The following is an 18,684-nucleotide window of genomic DNA, read 5'->3' as shown; positions in this document are numbered from 1 at the left end:
TTGCCTGTTTGTTTTTCTTTGTTCAGCTGGAACTGAAAAAACTGAGTATTTCTGCAGTTCAGACTTTTTCTAATGAGGCTTTTAAACCAAAACCCACTGCCCTTTTTTTTTTTTTTTTGGGGGGGGGGGAGTGGGGTGGAACTTTTTTTATCCAAAGCTATTGTCTGATTTAAATGTGTGACAGTTTCCTGCCTGACAATATTTCTGGTAGTAATTCCCTATCACTAAGAACCCAAATATGACAGTTCCTGAGTCTTAGATGTCCGGTTTCTTGTCACTGGGTAAGAGATTTAGACTGAGTGACTTCAGCTGGGGAAACATCTGCTGTAGTTACGAGCTGATTGCTGGCTTTTGGCTAAGCTCAGCTCTAAATCATTCTGTACTTAAAAGAATCCATTCTGGTTATTTAGAATTGAAATCGTTACGTGGGTACAGAGTTTTACAGCAGGTTGTGTTTTTTTTTCTTTAAGGTGGGAAAACTTTCTGGCAATTTCATATATGTGTCGTTATTTTTGAAATCTGAGGGTTTCTTGGTAGAAGGCATTTTTCAGCACAGCAGAACTTGGAGTCAGTATTTCTTAGTTCACAGTGAGAGTCCCCAAGTTTGGTACAGCGAGGGAGGTGCTATTCTGTTTGGGCTGCATACCCCCTGCTTAAAAACAAATTTACTTTTTGCCTGCTACCAGTTGGGGAAGCAAATAAATTCTCTGCTAAATGTTTGGCTGTTGGTCTAAAACAGAAAGTATATGCTATGTGTTTCAGTTAAAAGAAGCCCTGTAGCAAAATGTGTTAGTCACAGGCAGAGGCCAAGTGTATCATTATTCTGTAGGAACAGCAGTCAAGATAATGAACGGCTAAGGACAGTGGACAATGGAAAGTGAAGCATGTCTTGTCAGTGCGCTGTCAATGGAGTCTGGGCATGCTTTGCATTAGAAAGTGCTGTGAGATTGCAGGGATGTGGCTGATCTGTGGAGAAAGAGTAGAAGGTTGCCTAATGGCTTGTAGTAATTTTAAGACTGATTTAATGCTTTTGCCACAGTAACCAAAAGACTTAAGAAAACAGCTTTTGTGTTTAATTCTTGCCTTGCCTTGAGACAAAGGGTTGTTGTTTCTGGGCTTCCAGTGTGTTTTACTTTGAAACAAAAGAAATTAAAATCCAAAAGAGACATAGTCTGGTATACTTTTCTTTCCGATGAAGTTTATCCCTTATGTAAACAGCTTAGGTGAGAAGCATGTTATATTGGAGTTGGGACTTCAAAAATTACACTGGAGAAGTGGCAAATCTCAAAAACAATATTACGTACATGATCAGCCTTGTAAATACTGAGCTCAGGGTTCTGCCGCTGTGTTGCAGCTGTTAAGAATCTTTCTAAAATCAGGACTGCAGAGCCAGCATTCCACTAGTGGGAGAAGAAAAGATAGCAGCACACAGGCAGCCTTGCAACAGAGAATAAACTGGTGAGTCTGGAAGATAAAAGAAAGGTGGTCAACAAGTAGAAAGGGGAGAGTAGCAGAGTGCTTATTCTGCAAGCTAAGAGGATGTGTTGTTTGCCAGCCATGCATATTATCTACAGATCTGGAAAAATTTGGAAACTGAAGGGAAATATAGTAATATTGTATTTTAACAGGTCACAAAGAGGTAGCAGGAAGTGCTGAAAGAATACCTATTTGAAAACCGATTTTAAAAATATATATTAATATTATCATACAGATTGCTGGAGCATGTAGCATGTTTGTCAGCTTGCCACTTGTCTCAAGTAGCATACTCGTCAAAACAGTAACGACATTATTTATCTCGAGCGTCTAACTTTTCAAAATGTGTTTGCACATTATTACAGTTTAAAACAGAAAACAAAACTACTGCACAATGTAATTTCTGTTCTGCTTAGAGGCAGCAGAAAGGAAAATAACTTTAGCCACATTTCCCTGCAGATGTTCCACTTGAATATAGAATGATATGGTGCACAACAGATATTCGTGGAAATAGTATTTGATGGTGCCACCTATTGCTAGAAAAGCAGAACTAAAATGAGTGGTTTTGTTACGTGTGTGTCTAAACAGCAGAAAAACAAATGGTACCTGGTCATCTTTTAATTATTTCAAGGTCATTTTAGTTCCGTGCATATAAGTTTGACCTTGGTTTTACGGCTATGAAATGGACTGTATTTTTTAAAAATGGATTTGTCATACGGCAGCATTAGAAATGGTGTGGTAAGTTTCTGTTCCAGAAAGCTTGCAACTATTGGCGCGTGGTTGTATTTTGGCTAGACCTATTAAGGCTGATTATCCACCCCCCACACCCTTTAACCGATAACATTAAAATCCACTAGAAGATTGATAGATTGATCCTAATAATCCTAAAACTGCCTTAGGTTTAGCAAAACACTGAAAGTTAGTTTTTTCTAGTGCTTGAGTATTACAATAAATGTGAAGAGAATAAAATGTTTTTTAACATGCATCAAAAAATTCTATACAAAGTAACTGGCTAATGAAGAAAATTATTTGAAGACAAAGACTTAGTGATCTGGATGCATCTTAATACTTAGTATCATTATCAGGACTTTCAGTTAGCAAGCATGAAAGCTGATTTCTCCACCTGCTCTTTAAAGGATGATGTTTGTTTTATTATAGATGTCTAATTAATTGTAATGGTAAGAATAATGTAAGATTTATGGGGGCAACCTGAGATCAATATTAAGTTTTAATTGTGGTTCTTGGCATTACTGATCCTTCTTACTACTTCCGTCCTGTTCATCTCTACTAGAGAAACACCTTGCCCTAAAAAAATACACATTTTTGGCTTATAATCTTTAAGGGAAAGAAAGCATGTCTTCTCTGTGTTGTTTTCCTCATGAAGGATCTAGATGGCAAGGTAAGAGCAGGAAAAGATGGAGCAGCTTAGGAGTAATTTGTTCTTTCTCAGGTCTAGGCAGGGGAGTTTATTGCAGCTTCACACAACTAATATTTTTTGGCTGAAGCTGGTCCTTCCTCAAAGACAGACAAGTTGCCCCTGCTGAGCTTCTGAAGAACTAGATTGTCACAAAGCTTAAGGGAATCAAAGAAAGCAGCTCTCAAATTTATAGGTATCTGTAGACCTAAAGAAGGTCCAGAAGGAGAAATAAAGGATGACCTACCCATCTCCTGACTGGAGAAATGATGTGGAGAAATCTGACTTCATCATCCTAGTTAAGCTCAGGGCTGAAATCTAATTTAGCCAAATGGAAAGCCTTTTGTGAATGTTTGATTTTATTTTCTACCTCCACCCCCTTCGAATGATATCTGACTTCCTTTTTTCCTAGTTGCGTCTTGGACCTGAATTTGACGTCACATGTCTTCTTTGCCCCTTTCTCCATTGATTTCTCTAACAAAACCTGCTTCAACATCATCTTTTTCCCTGTATATTTGTGTTTAGCCCCATTGTCTTTCTCATTCAGAATGCTGTGGCAGCCAAAAGCAGCATAAAGCCTTCAGCACGTACATCTCACAGTGTGGAGAAGAGGAAGGATGTAGCTGCCTAATGGTTTACTTCATGGATGGATTTTGTCGTGCTCTCTTCTTGAATTTCCATGCTGAATCTCTTCTGCAGTCTCTGTTGCTATACATTTAATCTCCTATTTTGTGCTACCCGTTCTCTTGGTGTTCCTTAGAATTGGTCTACATATTTTGTTGTTTTCCTGTTCATTCATCTCCCTGTCATCTATCCACAGAATTAGAGCATCTGAGCAAAGCCAACAAAGTTTAAATTCTTGGTGCAAATTTTAACCCCCCCTTTATAATTTTCCCTAATGCACATCCTGTTGATGTAAAAAGGAAAATTATTTTCAACGGTTAAATTAGATGTCTTTACAGGACTCGGTATGCCCTCTTCGAATGTGGTTTCACGTTTAAAAACAGTTACACACAAAAAGCAGGAGCCAAGGCACCTGGAACTGGGTCGGGTGGGTGATCAGGGGGGTCACCAGAAGGTGCGTCAGCTTGGTGATGGGAACGGTGCTGGCCGCAGTGATCTGAGTACCTCTGTGTTGGCTGTCTTTGCTTACACATGGAGTATTTTTTACAAAAAATGCTGATGAGAATCATTTAGGCAAGGGGTATTTGCATTGTGTTTGGTGCTTCGTTGACATTGTCTTCCGCAAACTGTGTGTCTGTGGCCAAACACTATTGTACCGTGGAAAAATTTGGGAACTGAAGGAGGAAAAAATGCTCCCCATCTAGTTCAAGTGTGACTTTACTAAAAGAAGTTATCCCTTTGTAGTGACCTTGTGTCATCTGAAATGGAATATACTAGTGTATGTTAAAGCCATACTTTAAAAACTTTTTTTCACCGAAGTGAGGGTTTCTGATTTCTTTTTAGTTGTGATTTGGTTTATTCTTTTAACTAAAAAGCAAGTGAAATTGGAGAACACTGCAGTCTATTAACTGGTTTTTGTAAATGATGGTGTAAATGACTTAACACCAAATAGTAATCTAATACCCCCTTCAATCCAGTGCCGGTATTGTTATCTTGTAATACAATACTAACATTTGATTATGTCTGCCATTAATGCATTTAACAGTAGGTGACAAATTTTATTAAGATAAGAAGGGCCTCATACCCTTCCATTTGCCCTGGTGTAAATCAGAAGTTACTGCCTTGAATCGAAAAGATTTGTTCTTGTATGAGAACTTGGTGGTGTAAATTAGGAAAGTCAAGCCTGACATGTGGTGATGTACCAAATTATATTACAGGATATTTAAATTCTGTCTCCCACTGTGAACAGCAGGATACCGTTTTTATCCTTCCTGTTGAATGCAGAATCACTTTTCCATTTATAAATTGAGCCTGAACAGAGTCCTCTCAGTATTGGCTGTTCCTCTGTTACTCCACATACAGAATATATTAAGACACCTGTTCATCCTTGTAAGGCAAACAACAAACAAACCAAAATACTTTCCTGTAAACAAATTGTTCTGTGATTAGTGGAACTAATGAAGCTTCACTGCCTGCAGATTTCTGTCCTTCATCCTGGATCCCCTCAGCAACCCTCCCACCAGAAGGATTACCAGCTTCTCTCTGCTCATATTCCCTATGATCTTCCCCTTGTCCTTTTTCCCTATAGTAATGCCAGTTCCTGTTTTCTTCCATCCTTTAAACCTTCTTGCAATACCTTCCATGTTTCCTCCTGCCCCCTGTCACCATCAGCAGCCATTCTGCCTAGCCCTGGGTGACTCGGGTGCCAAGTGGCAGTGGTCAGCTAGCAAACAGTTATTAGCCTCAGATTTCTCTTCTCGGGGGTGATGCTAATTCAAGCCTCTTGTGTTACTATCTGACAGATTTTTCTCAGAGCTCAGGGGAATTTAATACCTTCGAGATGACTGCCCTCTGATAAATTTCGTAGAAATGGATCAACAGATGTTACAAGCGTGTCTTTATTCCCTCCTCTTTGTTCCAGTGATTGGTCTTTGTTAGACTAATCTAGATTTATTTTTTCTAAATATAAGTAGGTTCTTTCACCTACTTTGCTCTCTTGTTTGCAAATCGAGTGCGATGGTGTCTGGTTTCAGCTGGGATGGAGTTCATTATCTCCTTAGGAGCTAGTAAGGTGCTGTGTTTGGGCTTTAGATGTGAGACTTTTCAGTTCCTCAGGCCTTGCTAGCAAAAAGGCTGGAGGGGCATGAGGAGCTGGGAGGGGACACAGCCAGGCCAGCTAACCCAAAGTAGCCAAAGAGGTGTTCCACGCCATGGGATGCCGTGCTTGGTATGTCTGCCGGGGGGGCAGGTCATTGCTTGGGGGCTGGCTGGGCAATGGTCAGCGGGCGGTGGGCCGTGGTGGCATGCACCACGTGTTCCTTTCTTCCTTTCCCTCTGGATGTTACTCTTTCCCTTCCCCTTTTCATTATAACTGTTATTGTCGTCATTGTCATTATTGTTATTTCATTTTTGTTCTGTTTCAACAATTAAATTCTTCTTATCTCAACCCTTGAGTTTTACGTTCCCTTCCAACTGTCCTCCCCATCCCTCTGGGTGAGGGGGGGAGTAAGCGAGTGGCTGCGTGGGACTTAATTACCAGCCGGGGCTAAACCATGACAAATGGTTACCACCTGGTAATGATATTACTAACTGGATAGAAAGCAAGCACAGATCAGGAAAAGTGTGCTTAGCCCCTTACTCTTTTTAAGGGCATGTATGCAACTTCCTTTAATAAACTTCTAGATCTTGCACTTGAGGACAGTATGAAATGATGGCCTTTAAGCAGAGCATAAAGAAGAGGAAGATGCATAATGAAAATTTTTAGGTTAAAAAGAAAAAAACAACAAAAAAAATCACACAATTACAGCATATAAATTATATTGAAATGTAAATAATAATGGAATGTATGAGGCTGAAAGGAATTTCTGGAGTCCTACCAGTTCATCCTGCTTCCAGAGTCCCTCTGGAGGTCTAGTCCAGCTCCCTGCTCAACCAGGGTCACCCTGAGCAGGTTGCTCAGGACTCTGGGCTGTTGGGTTCTGACTGTCTTCACAGATGGAGACACCACAACTTCCCTGAGCAACCTCTTCCAGCGTTTGACCACATGCACTGCCAAGCAGAGTTTAACCGGAATGCCTCTCAGCCTCTCCCCATACGCTGTAATACATAGAAAAGTGCATGGTGCACAATTGTGTCCTGAATGTAATTTGACCACCATAGTATTAAGGAGTAAATGTCACCGAATAAAGGCTCTTACTGGAGAAAGAACAGTTTGGAATAATAGCCTACATGTGAACATTTGCTTTTCTGATAAAAGCAGGAAAAGGTGTAAAAATCTGAGAGCGTCGCTATGTGAGAATAAAAATTGGATGACAGTCTGTCCTCAAGATGGTTTCTTGAAGAGTCTTTGCAAGTAGCATGATAATGTAGAAAATATTTAAAAAACTTAAACTCAGCTGACATTCAGCCAGAATTTGTTAGCCATAGCTACATAAGGTACCATGCTGGTATTTTTTTTTCATCATGTTACGAATGGTTAATCATTGTGTTTATAAAGTTTTGTACTTTGTGTGTCATATTTTTTTTTTACATCAGCAATACTTGGTTTGGATTACTGAATGCCTAGGTGCAATTCATGGTATCCTTTTTTAAACCATGTATGTTTCAGAAGGTCATTTGAAATTCTGTACTCTGAGATTTAGTTACTAATTATATTTTCTAGAGGTTTGCTACCTGGAGGTTGACTGGCCTACGTATGTATGGCTGCTGAAGGTTACCATTTTCATTGTAAAGGGGAAATTGTTCAAACTTGTTACCTATTATTGTTTTAAGATAGCAAAGCCAGGAGCAGTCAGTGTTCTTTTAAGCTCTACTTTATTCAGTGGCTATGTACAGATTCACTGTCTTAGCTTTTAATACTTGAAAATCCTATCTAAGTATATTTATGCTCACTTAGGTGCTATCCCAGTATTCAATATCTGAATGCCAATACTCTCAATTGAGGCCTTTAAGCTTGTTTGTTGCATTGGGTCTTTTCTGTGTTTTGTAGAAATGAAGGCATGCATAGTATTTTTTTATCAATGTGTATTTAATGAAAATGTTTGTAAGTTTTAAAATTGTCCTGTTTTCTCAGTACCGAGCACTGGCAATAGAAAGCTGGGAGCAGAATTATTACACTGTGTTTGGCAAGGGTTTTTTTTTTGCTTAACCTCACAGCACCAAATCTCCTGGTGAATATGAAGTTGTTTTCTTATGCATTACTTTGTTACTTTCCCAAAGGTGTATTAAAAAAAAAAAAAGCAGTAAATACACTTAAAGAAAAATAAATATTTAGACTGTAATGGTTTACCATATAAAGATGCTAAGCAGAAATCTTCGGCAAATGAATAAACCACAGTGAATCCTGTGCTGGTAAAGAAAGTACATGTGTCTTTTTAGGCACTAATAAACAAATGAATTTTTTTCCATTAATGAGGGAGTACTGATAAGCCATAAGCATTTATAGATATGTGAGTTTTCTTGCTGTGTTGTATCAAGGTCTTGGCTTAAGCCCTAAGCTAAGGAGTTGACAGGTATTGTAAGAGGCAAGAACTAGAAATAATAAACAGAACCTGCATAAAAAAAGCAAATGTGTCTTTACCTACAGTTTGTGAAAGTAAGTTGGTGTCAGTCTTATGATAAATATAACTCCTACCTAAAAGGCAACTGGGAACTTGCTTCTTAATTCTCTGAATATTTGGTGCTGCTTACTTTGAAATCATTTTGGTAGCAACATCTTATCTGTATGCCACATTTTTTTAATGATTTTTTTGTTGTTTGGGTTTTTTAATGAACTTTGAAGGCTCTTGCCTTTTCCACTTTCATAGCCGAGAGATGATAGGACTCAAAAAACTGTAATATTAAAATATTTTATGATTTGGAAATATTGTATTTTTATTTATGTACATCATTCTGTAAAGGTAATTAGGTTTAAAAAAAAAAAAAAAAAGACCCAATAAGAAGATGTATGAATTTCTCTAAAACTGCTTAATGAGGCCTAATATAAATCTGAATTTCAAATCACATTAAAGTTGTCGTATGGCCTAATTTCAAATGACAGTTCCGGCTTGCCACTCAGTTGGCCTTCTATTTTGTGTCACAAATTAACCAACCATGTGGGTTTATGTCACTGTTTTATTAGAGCAGTGCTTGCTTAAAGATGGGGAAATTTTGCTGCAGTAGTTTTGTTAGAACACAGGTCACATTTTGGGAAGGGGGAAATGAAGACAGTCTCAGGCCATGTTTAGATATTTTAAATATGGAAAAATATAGAGGAGTGAAAAATTCCTTCTAGTTTTCTGCACTTCCTAACAATTCTGTCGAGAGCCAAGTGCGGTTTATGCTCATTAGCAGCAATGTATCAGCATGAAGGTGCTACGTTGCACTTCTGCAGCCCTGGCCATTAATGGGTGACTAGGACTGTGTGTGGCAGAGGATATATTTACAGGTGAAACAGTTTTTGAAAATGTATGGTGATTGTGACACTTTGTGAAATAACATTTGCTATCTGTAATTGAAGAAAGAAAATCTACTAAAATCATGAAAGGACAAAAAAAGCACCTCTGAACTGTGCGGGTTTGTTGTGGGTTTGTGGGGGGTTTTTTTGTTTGGTTGTTTTTTTATTTTTGTTAATGTGGTGTTTGTTGAAGGAGATTAGCATCTCATAATGCCTTTTTTGTTTGTTTTTTTTGTTCTGTGGCTTGATTCTGTGCGTCTAAGTCATACCTTGTTGTGGGTATAAATAAATAAGGCAATACATAGTTTGATGCACTGACTTAATGTTCTGGGGTTGGATTAATAGTCTGGGGAAAGGTGAAAATATAACTTCTTGTCTTCGTTTGCCAGTGCAAAAGGCATTATCAAGATGAGCTTGTAGGTATCAAGCCAAATTATTCTTTTCTGGCTCCGTCTAGTGAGAGAGAGACACGAAAAGGAACAAGAAATAGAATATAGGCCATAACGGTGCAGATCGATGGCCGTAAGTGGATACCTGGGGACAGTAAAAGAGGCAATCATAATTGAAATGCCACTTACTCTTTCCCAGGCTTTCAGCCCTTTTGGTCCTGGGACTTCCTGAGCAGGATGTGGTCTCAGCTGCTTGGGAAACCTCAGTGGGGTTCTCTTTCTGTGGATCTTTCTTGCCTTTGCTTAAACCCTTGTAAACCTGTGGCCTCTCCAGCATCCTCCAGCGAGCGTGCATTTACTGTGTAAAGAACTGCCTTTTTTAAGGAGGAGGAAAGAAAGAAAAAAAAAAAAAATGTTTTGAACCAGACTACTGCTAGTTCTGTTTGATGTCCCCTGGTTCTTGTATGGAAAGAGTCAAGAAGGTCGGGATAACATACCTTGCAGCTTTCTCTGTGGCGTCCTTTCCTCTGAGTGCTATGACTTTGTCAAAGGGGAATACATTAAGTGCATTGCATGCTGTTTGCTGCATTGCTGTTCTCAGGGCTGTTCGTGGGGTGGGACAAGGAGGTGCTGCCCTGCGGCTTTGGGAGGGGGAGCCTTCCTCCTAGCTGCCCAGGCAGGGGAAGGTGATCGCTGCTGTGTTGCTCATTCTCATCAGATCTGATCAAAGCACACTGGGATTTTGACCATTTAATGTAAGAGAGCTGTGAATTGTGGTGTTCTTGTTATTGTGGTCTAGACAGTTTGTAGGAATGTGTGCCTGTGCAAGGTTAGGTACCAGGCTTTCAAATACACATGCCTTCAACAACTCACTTTAGCTGCTCTTCGTGTGTAGAGAGGGTTGTGGGTGGGTGGATGTATCCCTCTGGAAAAAAAACCCCACCATATATTTTTATTTATATGCATATATTTATGTTTGAATGAGAGAGATGCTTTCCTGGAGTTACTTTATTCATCCCTTTTAAAAAGACAATATACTGGTTATCTCAGCGTGCATGTAACTAATAGCTCTTATCCAAAGACAGTGCTTGGAATTGCAATTACTATTGATTTTCTATAAAATACTGTTGGAATAGTTCTTCATTTATTGGAATGCTAGGATTTGCTTATATCCAGACCAAATTATACTTGTACTTCTAGTGGTGCCTGGTGATGGTGCTTTGAATGGTTGCAGTTTCCTTCATTCCACCAAAACCATGTTTCTCAATGCTTGAAGCTGCTTCAGGTGCCTCTGCGTTAGCAGCTGGTGCAATGCAAAGAAGCAGAGGCCAGGACTTCCTTTGCAGGGTGTGTTGCAATTTAAGGCTGAAGATCTATTTAAGGTGTCGAACCAGCCATAACCATATGCCAGGTGCTGCTCCTAACAGTACTAAATGTCTGATAGAGACATTCCTTCCCCAGCTGATATTCCCTTCACTTTCTGGTAGCTCTCCTTTCCTTCATCCTCAGGTGAGCTGTGTTTGGCCTGACAGGGTTATTCACTACTTCTGTTCCCTCTCCCCCTCCCCTCGTGTCTGCAGCTTTGCTTAAGTAACTGCCTGTTGCTGTTTGAATCTGGTTACCGTGATGCCCATCTTTCAAGCTTTGCAAGTGGTTCTGAAAATTAGGGATCTTCTGGCATTTTCATGGTGAGCTTTATTCTTTTCTCCATTTTATTTTGTCCTTTGTAATTGAAAACTCTCAGCGTAAAGTAGGTAAATACAGTCTTATATTTATTTTCATGCTTACAAGCAAAGCTCCTGATTATTTTATTCTGGTTATTATCTACTTGATTGTTTGTTTGTATCACTTCAAGGAATCCATTGGACTTGGTTGAGTCACAGTTAGCTGTGGTGTTTGTACATGCATGTGTGTACACTAACACTTTGCACTTTTTAGTAATTGCACAGGTTTATGCTGTAGTCTGTACTCTAGAGTGACACTGATTAATGTCTTGCTTAATTGAGCTACTTTAAAAAGAAAAACTAAGGCAAAACTAAATCGAGAGAGAACGTTTTTGTTGTTGGTCATACAGATAGAGGCTTTACGGAGTCACAGGCTGTGGTGGGCACAGCCCAGAGTGTTTCTTGTGGTCTGCTGCACACCAGCGTGCTGTCCATGAATGTCGCTGAGGCACTTTGCCTTCTCCATCCAGCTCCTTTTTCTTCCTCTTGAGAAACTAATGTATTCTTCACAATTGGTCTGTTTCTCACTCTTCAAACCACTGATAGATGTTTTCTGTTTACCTACGCTTTTCCAGTCCTTTGTTTTATTTGCAAACAAGAAGTATAATTTTTAGGTGTTAAATACCTGCTGTCCTGTTCTTGACAAATTTCATAAACTTTCCTTTCAGGTTTTGGTGTTTTGTTTTTTTTTTTTGTTTTGGTTTTTTTTTTTTTTTTTTAATTCATAGGAAAATATATGATTTAGTTTCTCCTCTAGATTTTTGGGGTCTTTTTCTTTCAGGTTCTTCCCCTTTTCGGTTTAGGAACTCCTAATAGCCTGCAACAAGACAGAATCTTTGAAGTTTTTTATCCAGGGGTTTGTAGTCTATCTAAAGCACTGTTTTGTAACTAGATACAGACTATGGATAAAACACCCAGCAGTGGTGTTGAATGATATATTTTATTTTTTTTTCACTAAGCATAATTTTGCTTTATTAGTGTCAGCTCTCCTGATTCGTATGCTAGGAGAGGCTTCTTCCTGCAGGGATGGTACTACAGCTGCTGCTTGTTAAGCACCAACTTTTAGTGTTACTCCATTGTAGCATTTTTAATTCGTTTGTGGAATCATGGTCTCCTTTGTGTTTTGGATGACCATATTGCTTCGCTTGAGCTTCTACATTCTTTCTCCTTGCTCTTCTGGATACATATTTCAGTAGATATGTCACAAAGGCTGGTATATTTTTCGTTTTTACTTCTTTTCTTTTTATTTGCATTAAGGTTGCTGTGTCTGTGAAGATGTGAACAAAGTTACTTCTCTGGTGTATTGTGTTTTGTATTCTGCTACGATTCAGCTGCAAATTTCATTCTCTGCCTCTTAGAAGTAGTGCTATTAGATTTTTGCCATGATCTTTTCTATTACCACCAAGGACTGCATTCCCATTCATGTTGAATTTAGTCAGTATTTCTCTTGAAAATTTAAACCATTGTCTTCAGCTATTACTAATATTCATTAGAAAAAAGGATTATTTTTTTAAGCTAGAAGTTTGGAAAGATGTCAATTATCAAGTGGTACAGAACTTACATACTTGAGAAATCTGTAATTTCTTTTTTGTAATTTCATTTCTTTTTTGGTTCTACAGCTGTAATATTGAAAATCTTGTGTTTATAATTTCATGACTGTTAAAAGCTTTATTATTATTATTCATTACCCTAAATTCAGTCAATTTCCATTTACTAATTACCACTCTCTCACATCTTTTGCTGGCTAATAGGAAGAAAAAAATCTTATTTTTTCTTTCAAGTTTGGCCTAAAGCTCATAAACCTAATTTCCATTATATGTATCAATGTCAGGATGAGGAAGAACATGTCTTGAAAGTTTTATTTGTCAAGGGTGTTAGATTTTGATCAATATCACTTTCAGTAATTGGCCTCTCTGTTAGATATCAAATGTATACAAACTCTAGATACTCCCTGATCTTTTGGAATGTTTGTTATTTTATAAGGCATTACTTATATAAAGTTTTTTGAGGATTATAATGCTGTACATTGAATATAAAGTTTGCACTGTATGTTCAATGTGAGTTGATATTAAGTACTAGATTTCTTCATTTTTTTAAATGCTGTGTACCAGTTTTACTTGCAAGTGGACTCTCTGCAAGCATCTCTCTGTCTTTATTGAAACATGGGCTCCATTAGAGTGCTATTATTCAAATTGCCAAAAAAAGGGGGGATGCGAGGTGGGGAAGAAAAGCAAAAGGCTCAATAGGCAAAACTAAAATCTTGAACTTGAATTTGTCCTGGCCTTTGCGTGGTCGTGTGACGATATCTTTTCCTTAGAATGCTTGCTTTATGCAATATTTTGATCAGATGTTATGTAAGAACAAGTTAAATCTTGTGAAGCCAAGCATGGTGGTGTTTTTTAAGACTGCTGGTTTGTTTTGGGATTATTTTTTTTTTAATTTATTTATTTATTTTTTGTTTTCTGCTGGGGTGAAATCAATGAAACAGAGTTCAGGAGGAGGCTCATCTTATATAAGTGGTTGCATGTTGTCTTCTGCTACAGTTCCGCTATCAGTTGTGAGCACCTGACCAGGACATTCCTACGTGCTCATTCCTGCCATATGCACACACCCCGGCCCCATGTGCTGGCACTACATGCTTACATGGCAATACGCTGAGCCACATTTAAAGAACTGTTGGAGACTAAAACTGTGGCAGGAGGAGGCAAAGAAAAGACATATCTTGTCATAGGAGGAGATCAGGTTTGTCAAGCAGACCTGTCTTTCATAACCCCGCACTGGCTGGGCCTGATCCCCTGGGTGTCCTGCACGTGCCGTGTGATGGCCGTCAGGGTGACCTGCTCCCTAACCTTCCCTGGCACCGAGGTGAGGCTGACAGGGCTGCAGCTCCCTGGATCCTACTTCCCCACATTCTTGTGGATGGGTGTCACTTGGCTAGCCTCCAGTCTAGTGATTAAAAAATACTAATACTGGACTACAACATAAAGTATGTACCGACCAGACAAAATACATATTGTCTGTGCTGTATAGATTTTGCAGCTCCCCGGGTTTTATATGGTTGCAGCCGTGATATTCCATTGCTGTCATTACTGCATGTGTAATCTATAAACTCTAAGAAACACAACTCATTAATTAATCATTAACTAGGGCAAGACACGCAACAGCATGAAGTGTGCCAAATCCCCTCTCAAAGTTTTTACGTATTTGACTCCTTGTAGATACCATCTCGATAGTACTGGCAGATTACTCTATAAGGACCAGATCTTGCAGCGTATAGTAAATTTATGGATTTTTGTCTCGGTTACTTCAGTGGCACTCAAAGTAATTTACAGCCTTTCTTTACATTTAATTAACCCTCTTTGTACTCTCATTAGGCACACTGTTACTGTGGTTACTCACACTTGTGTGTATTAGCTGAAATTTCAATGGCAACATGGACTGTGGCCTGAGTGTGGTGTTCCAGGGACCCGCTGGAATTTTTGGATCTACCAAGTGCCTCATTTTCCCTAACGCTGGGAAGTGTGACAGACACGTGCAGAGTGGGCAGTGGTGGGGCACCTGCGGTGGGGTAGCCCTGCCTGGTGTGGGGCAGCATCAGCCTCTCCTCACAGGCCCCAGCGGCCCTACTAGTGCCCCTGCACCCGCATCCTGTACGATTACCAAGAATGTAACTGGCAAAATTACCCTTTTTACTTTATTTTCAGTACAAAATTAATTCTTATTTATCCTCTTCACTGATGAGTTGGCCGTTTGATGGCAATTTTTGTCATAAATTTGCGGTACAGCTGGGAAGGAAATGGATGGTTTTGCAGCTACTAGAAAGGTATTCTCCTGTTCTTCCTGCTATGTACAAAATACTCATCTCTCATCATTAGGTGCTGATAAATTAGAAGAGATACAGAGTCTCTCAGGCTCCAGGATGTTTAGTGTCAGTGACAGGCTGGTACATGAGACATGCCTTCTCTTTTGAGAAATAGTGTAGTCTATTTTCATGCTGGTTGCGTAGTATCTGCCAGGATTATCTTTAAATAATCTGGTATTATTTGTTATGATAAGAGAAGTCTGAAAGGAACAACTCCATCCCATCTATTTTATGCTTCTTTTCTTGCTTGGTTTCACTTATTTGCAAATTCTTGTAGATGTATAAAAATATTTCTCACCTGTCTTCTTACAGAAAGGCACATCAAGGTGAATAATTATTTGTTAGAATTTAAAGAGACATTTCAATTTATCAGACTGCATTTTTAGCCGGTCTTGGTAACAAGTAGTTTACTGAAAAACCCTATAATGAAACATGTTTTTGTTTGTTAATTAATTCACTAAGTGGAATTATTTTTTGGTGGGCTTTTTATTGAATCATAGCTAAACTGTTTCATCTTTCTTTGCACCTGACATGTGAAACAGGCCAAAAGAGAAACTGCAAACAGTAATTGTAACACTGCTGCATGTTTTTTTACAGTAAGAGGAGAAAGAAAATCAAATGGTTTTAAATCTCCTGTGAGTCTGAAGAACTCTGCACTTTAGTCTCCTCCTGAATTCGTTTTTGCATGTTCTTTTGTCTCTTCCCTACAACCTGCTGCATGGAGGAGATGAGGGCAGCAGACCAAGGAGGGCCAGGAGTCCTCCTGGGGTCTCGGCAGGAGCACTCTGTGCTCCAATTAGTTTGGCTTTCGAAGTCAAAATACTTCCTAACTTTAGCTGGGAGTGGCCATGGGTCTTTCTGTTAGCTGACAGCTCCGCATAATCACTTTCAAAATCCTATACAAGATGGTCTTTCTTGAGGATTAAAGTTGATCCCATGCAGCCGGTTGCCAGTTTTTGGATGAGCCTGATTGGGGCGGATTTTAGCTCTCACAAATTACTTAACGTTCTTTTTCTTGGTAGATTATCAGTGTTTGTATCTCAGTTTAAACTGATGCTACTCTTATGAATGTTTCTGTTCCAAATTCAGCAGTTGCTGAAATAGCGATATACAAACAGGGAAGGTATAAAAGAATTAGCAATTTTAAGCAAATACTGTAAATGGCACAGAATTACCAAAGCAGAAGCTGTGTAATAGAAGTGTAATTTGCATCGAGGCATAGGTTGAAAGGACTATACAAAAGAAAGTAACCATAATAGTGAAAATAAGGAGATTATGAAAGTAAAGACTGCATTCCAACCCCTAATTAGTGAGGTTATCTGTATTTCAGCTTTTTCATTTGTGGATTAAAAGCACTGGTATTTTTTCACATTGATTCATATTCTTAGACGATCTCACGCCATGATTCTGTCCTTAAAGATTTTACATGATACTAATGTACAATGTGTATCGAATTCTTTGTCTTATTTAAATAATTGATGCTTTATGGAAAGCTGTTGGCCTGAAATACAATTATGCCTATTCATTTCCAGGGAGATAGACCTCAGCAGTTAAGTAGTGCTGTTCATCAAGCTTCTTTTTTAGCCAAAAATAAGTACCATTAATTTAAATTCAGTGAAAGCAATAGATAAAGCTGGCAGTGTTAAATACTCTTGATGTTAAAAGAAAATTGCTTTAAAGTTACATGTGTAACAGTACAGAGCATTAACTTGTCTTTACAGGGTTTTGTATGTATTTGTGAAATATTTGTCTCTAGTGTTGATGGTTTGCTTGTCTGTTCCCACCTCCAGCCTGTGGAGATTCAGTATTTTTTGAGTGGGTGGTATCAGCTGTTCAAATTTCTTTGGCAGCATGACCAATCATTTCTTCCCCATTATTTCTTGTTGTTCGATTTTTATAATGCAAGGAGAAACCTATGGTTTTTCCAAGTCATCTTACGAGTAGTTGTGGCTCTGCCTGGATCGTTTTGTTGACCAGGTAAAAAATAAATCAATTGCTGAGGCTATGGGCATGTTGGGCGATATTTCTTTTGAGGATAACAAAAATTCTGAAGAAAATGTGGGAACCAACAGGTAGCATCAAGTATTATGTACTGAGAAAGGAAAGAATAAATGGACAGAGGAAGTAATAAGTGGCCTACGAAGTGGTGACATCTAAGAGTACTTTAAATTAACCAACTTGCAATGAAGATACCTAGAGTAAAAAGGCTATCATGTCTTTTCTTTCTTTGGGAATTAGGTAGAGAGGACATGGTCCGTTCTTATCTGCTAGTTTTAGCAGTGTAAAAATTAAATGACAGCGATCTCATTGTTTGAGTGTCTACATTTGCAGCGGGGAGGAGGGAAAATGAGAGGCATATGGAACGATGCATCTAGAGATTATCTTTTACATCCTGGAGTGGGCAGGTTGTGTTGCCCTTTCGGTAGTTAAAAACTGAAAAAGATAAGAACCAAAATACTTTTAAAAATCTTTTGCTTTATAACTAGTATTTTACAGGGGGGTTTACAGTTTACAATTTTTCTGAAAGTTAGTGTGGTTTTTTTTTTTTTTCGTTTGACAGATCCTTCTTGCTTTTCATTGCCCAACACATTAAGAATTCTCTCACCTGATGAGCTAAAGACTCGACCCATAACGACTGCAAAATAGAGCGTTGCTGACCTCCCTTTTCAGTGAGTAGTCACAACTTGTATGTTGTTTTGCTCTGAGATGTGTTTATATTGTCGTCCGAAGTGCTTCCATCTATGCTTGAAAAATGCCTTGAAAGATCTCTGCAGGAAAGTGTTTCTGTAGAGGAAAGCAATTTGTCTCAGCACTTTCCTTTACAGAATCTACTTCAGCCTTTTCCAGCCCAACTGAATTACTTCAGAATGCTGCACTAAAAGAAATACGCCTTTTCCTACCTATATGGATTTTCATTTGCTGGAGTTGCCCACCCTGACAAATTCAGGATCAAATGAGGATCTTAGGAATGTATTGCTTCTGGCATCAAAATTTTCCTCACTCAAGTGGGCCTTTTCAGATTCTTAACAAACACTGTTTTTATGAATGGCTGCATATCATAATGTTGTACATTTGCATACCCTATAATATATGCTGTGCAAAGAAAAAGATGGAGAGAACCACTTTTCAAATTAGCTGTTCTTTTGTGGTACCTCTAACTGCTGGACAGAATGCTCACAAGACACCCCATAATTTAATTAAATGTTGTACATATGCCCTGGGAATTCATGTAATTACATAGAGCAACACACTTATCCCAGTGTGTCCAGAAGTAGGCTGCCTTGCTTAGTAGTAGCTCAAGGGTAAAGGAAAAATAATCTTCATTTGATAGATTCCCATAAAAATTTGACACTTTTTAAAAAAATAATTTTGAGCTTTTTATTTTCTTGTGGATTTTGATTTTACTGAATACAGGTAAATATTTGTGATAGATCTGAGAACCCTTACTCAAGCCATTTAATTCAGTGGCAGTATTTCTTAAGAAAGTACTTCTAGATTGTGCCTCTTGTAAAATAAATCTTTTAATTAGAGTTGGTTTAAGATAACATTCTAAACTGTATCACATACCTTTCAAAGCATGGCAAAATTGTGGGGTTTAGGTATGGCAAGCACTGAATTCCAAAGGAATTTTCACTCACGCTGAAAAAATCAACACATTCTTTTGCATTGTTAGCAATGGGTCAGTTGGTTGTCATTATATATTTTCTGCTAAAATGTTACTTTCTGACCCCATGACTCCGTGTTTCTTCAAGTTTTAGACCACT

At 38.6% G+C, this 18,684-nt stretch overlaps 1 protein-coding gene across 5 annotated transcripts in view; it reads left to right on the top strand.

Annotated features, from left to right (window-relative positions):
• The window catches only part of TENM2 (teneurin transmembrane protein 2), a 698,288-nt gene that overhangs the window by 48,332 nt on the left and 631,272 nt on the right, over positions 1 to 18,684 (top strand). For all 5 annotated transcript variants that reach the window (XM_056349860.1, XM_056349859.1, XM_056349858.1 and 2 more), the window contains exon 2: positions 17,481 to 17,589. The gene's annotated coding sequence lies outside the window, so the exon portion shown is untranslated. The remainder of the gene's footprint in view (positions 1 to 17,480; positions 17,590 to 18,684) is intronic.

The sequence above is a fragment of the Falco biarmicus genome, chromosome 8 (genome assembly GCF_023638135.1).
Source record: "Falco biarmicus isolate bFalBia1 chromosome 8, bFalBia1.pri, whole genome shotgun sequence".
Classification (NCBI taxonomy): Eukaryota; Metazoa; Chordata; class Aves; order Falconiformes; family Falconidae; genus Falco; species Falco biarmicus.
Note: the sequence above shows the minus strand (reverse complement) of the source record. Positions and strands in the feature narration are given on the sequence as shown.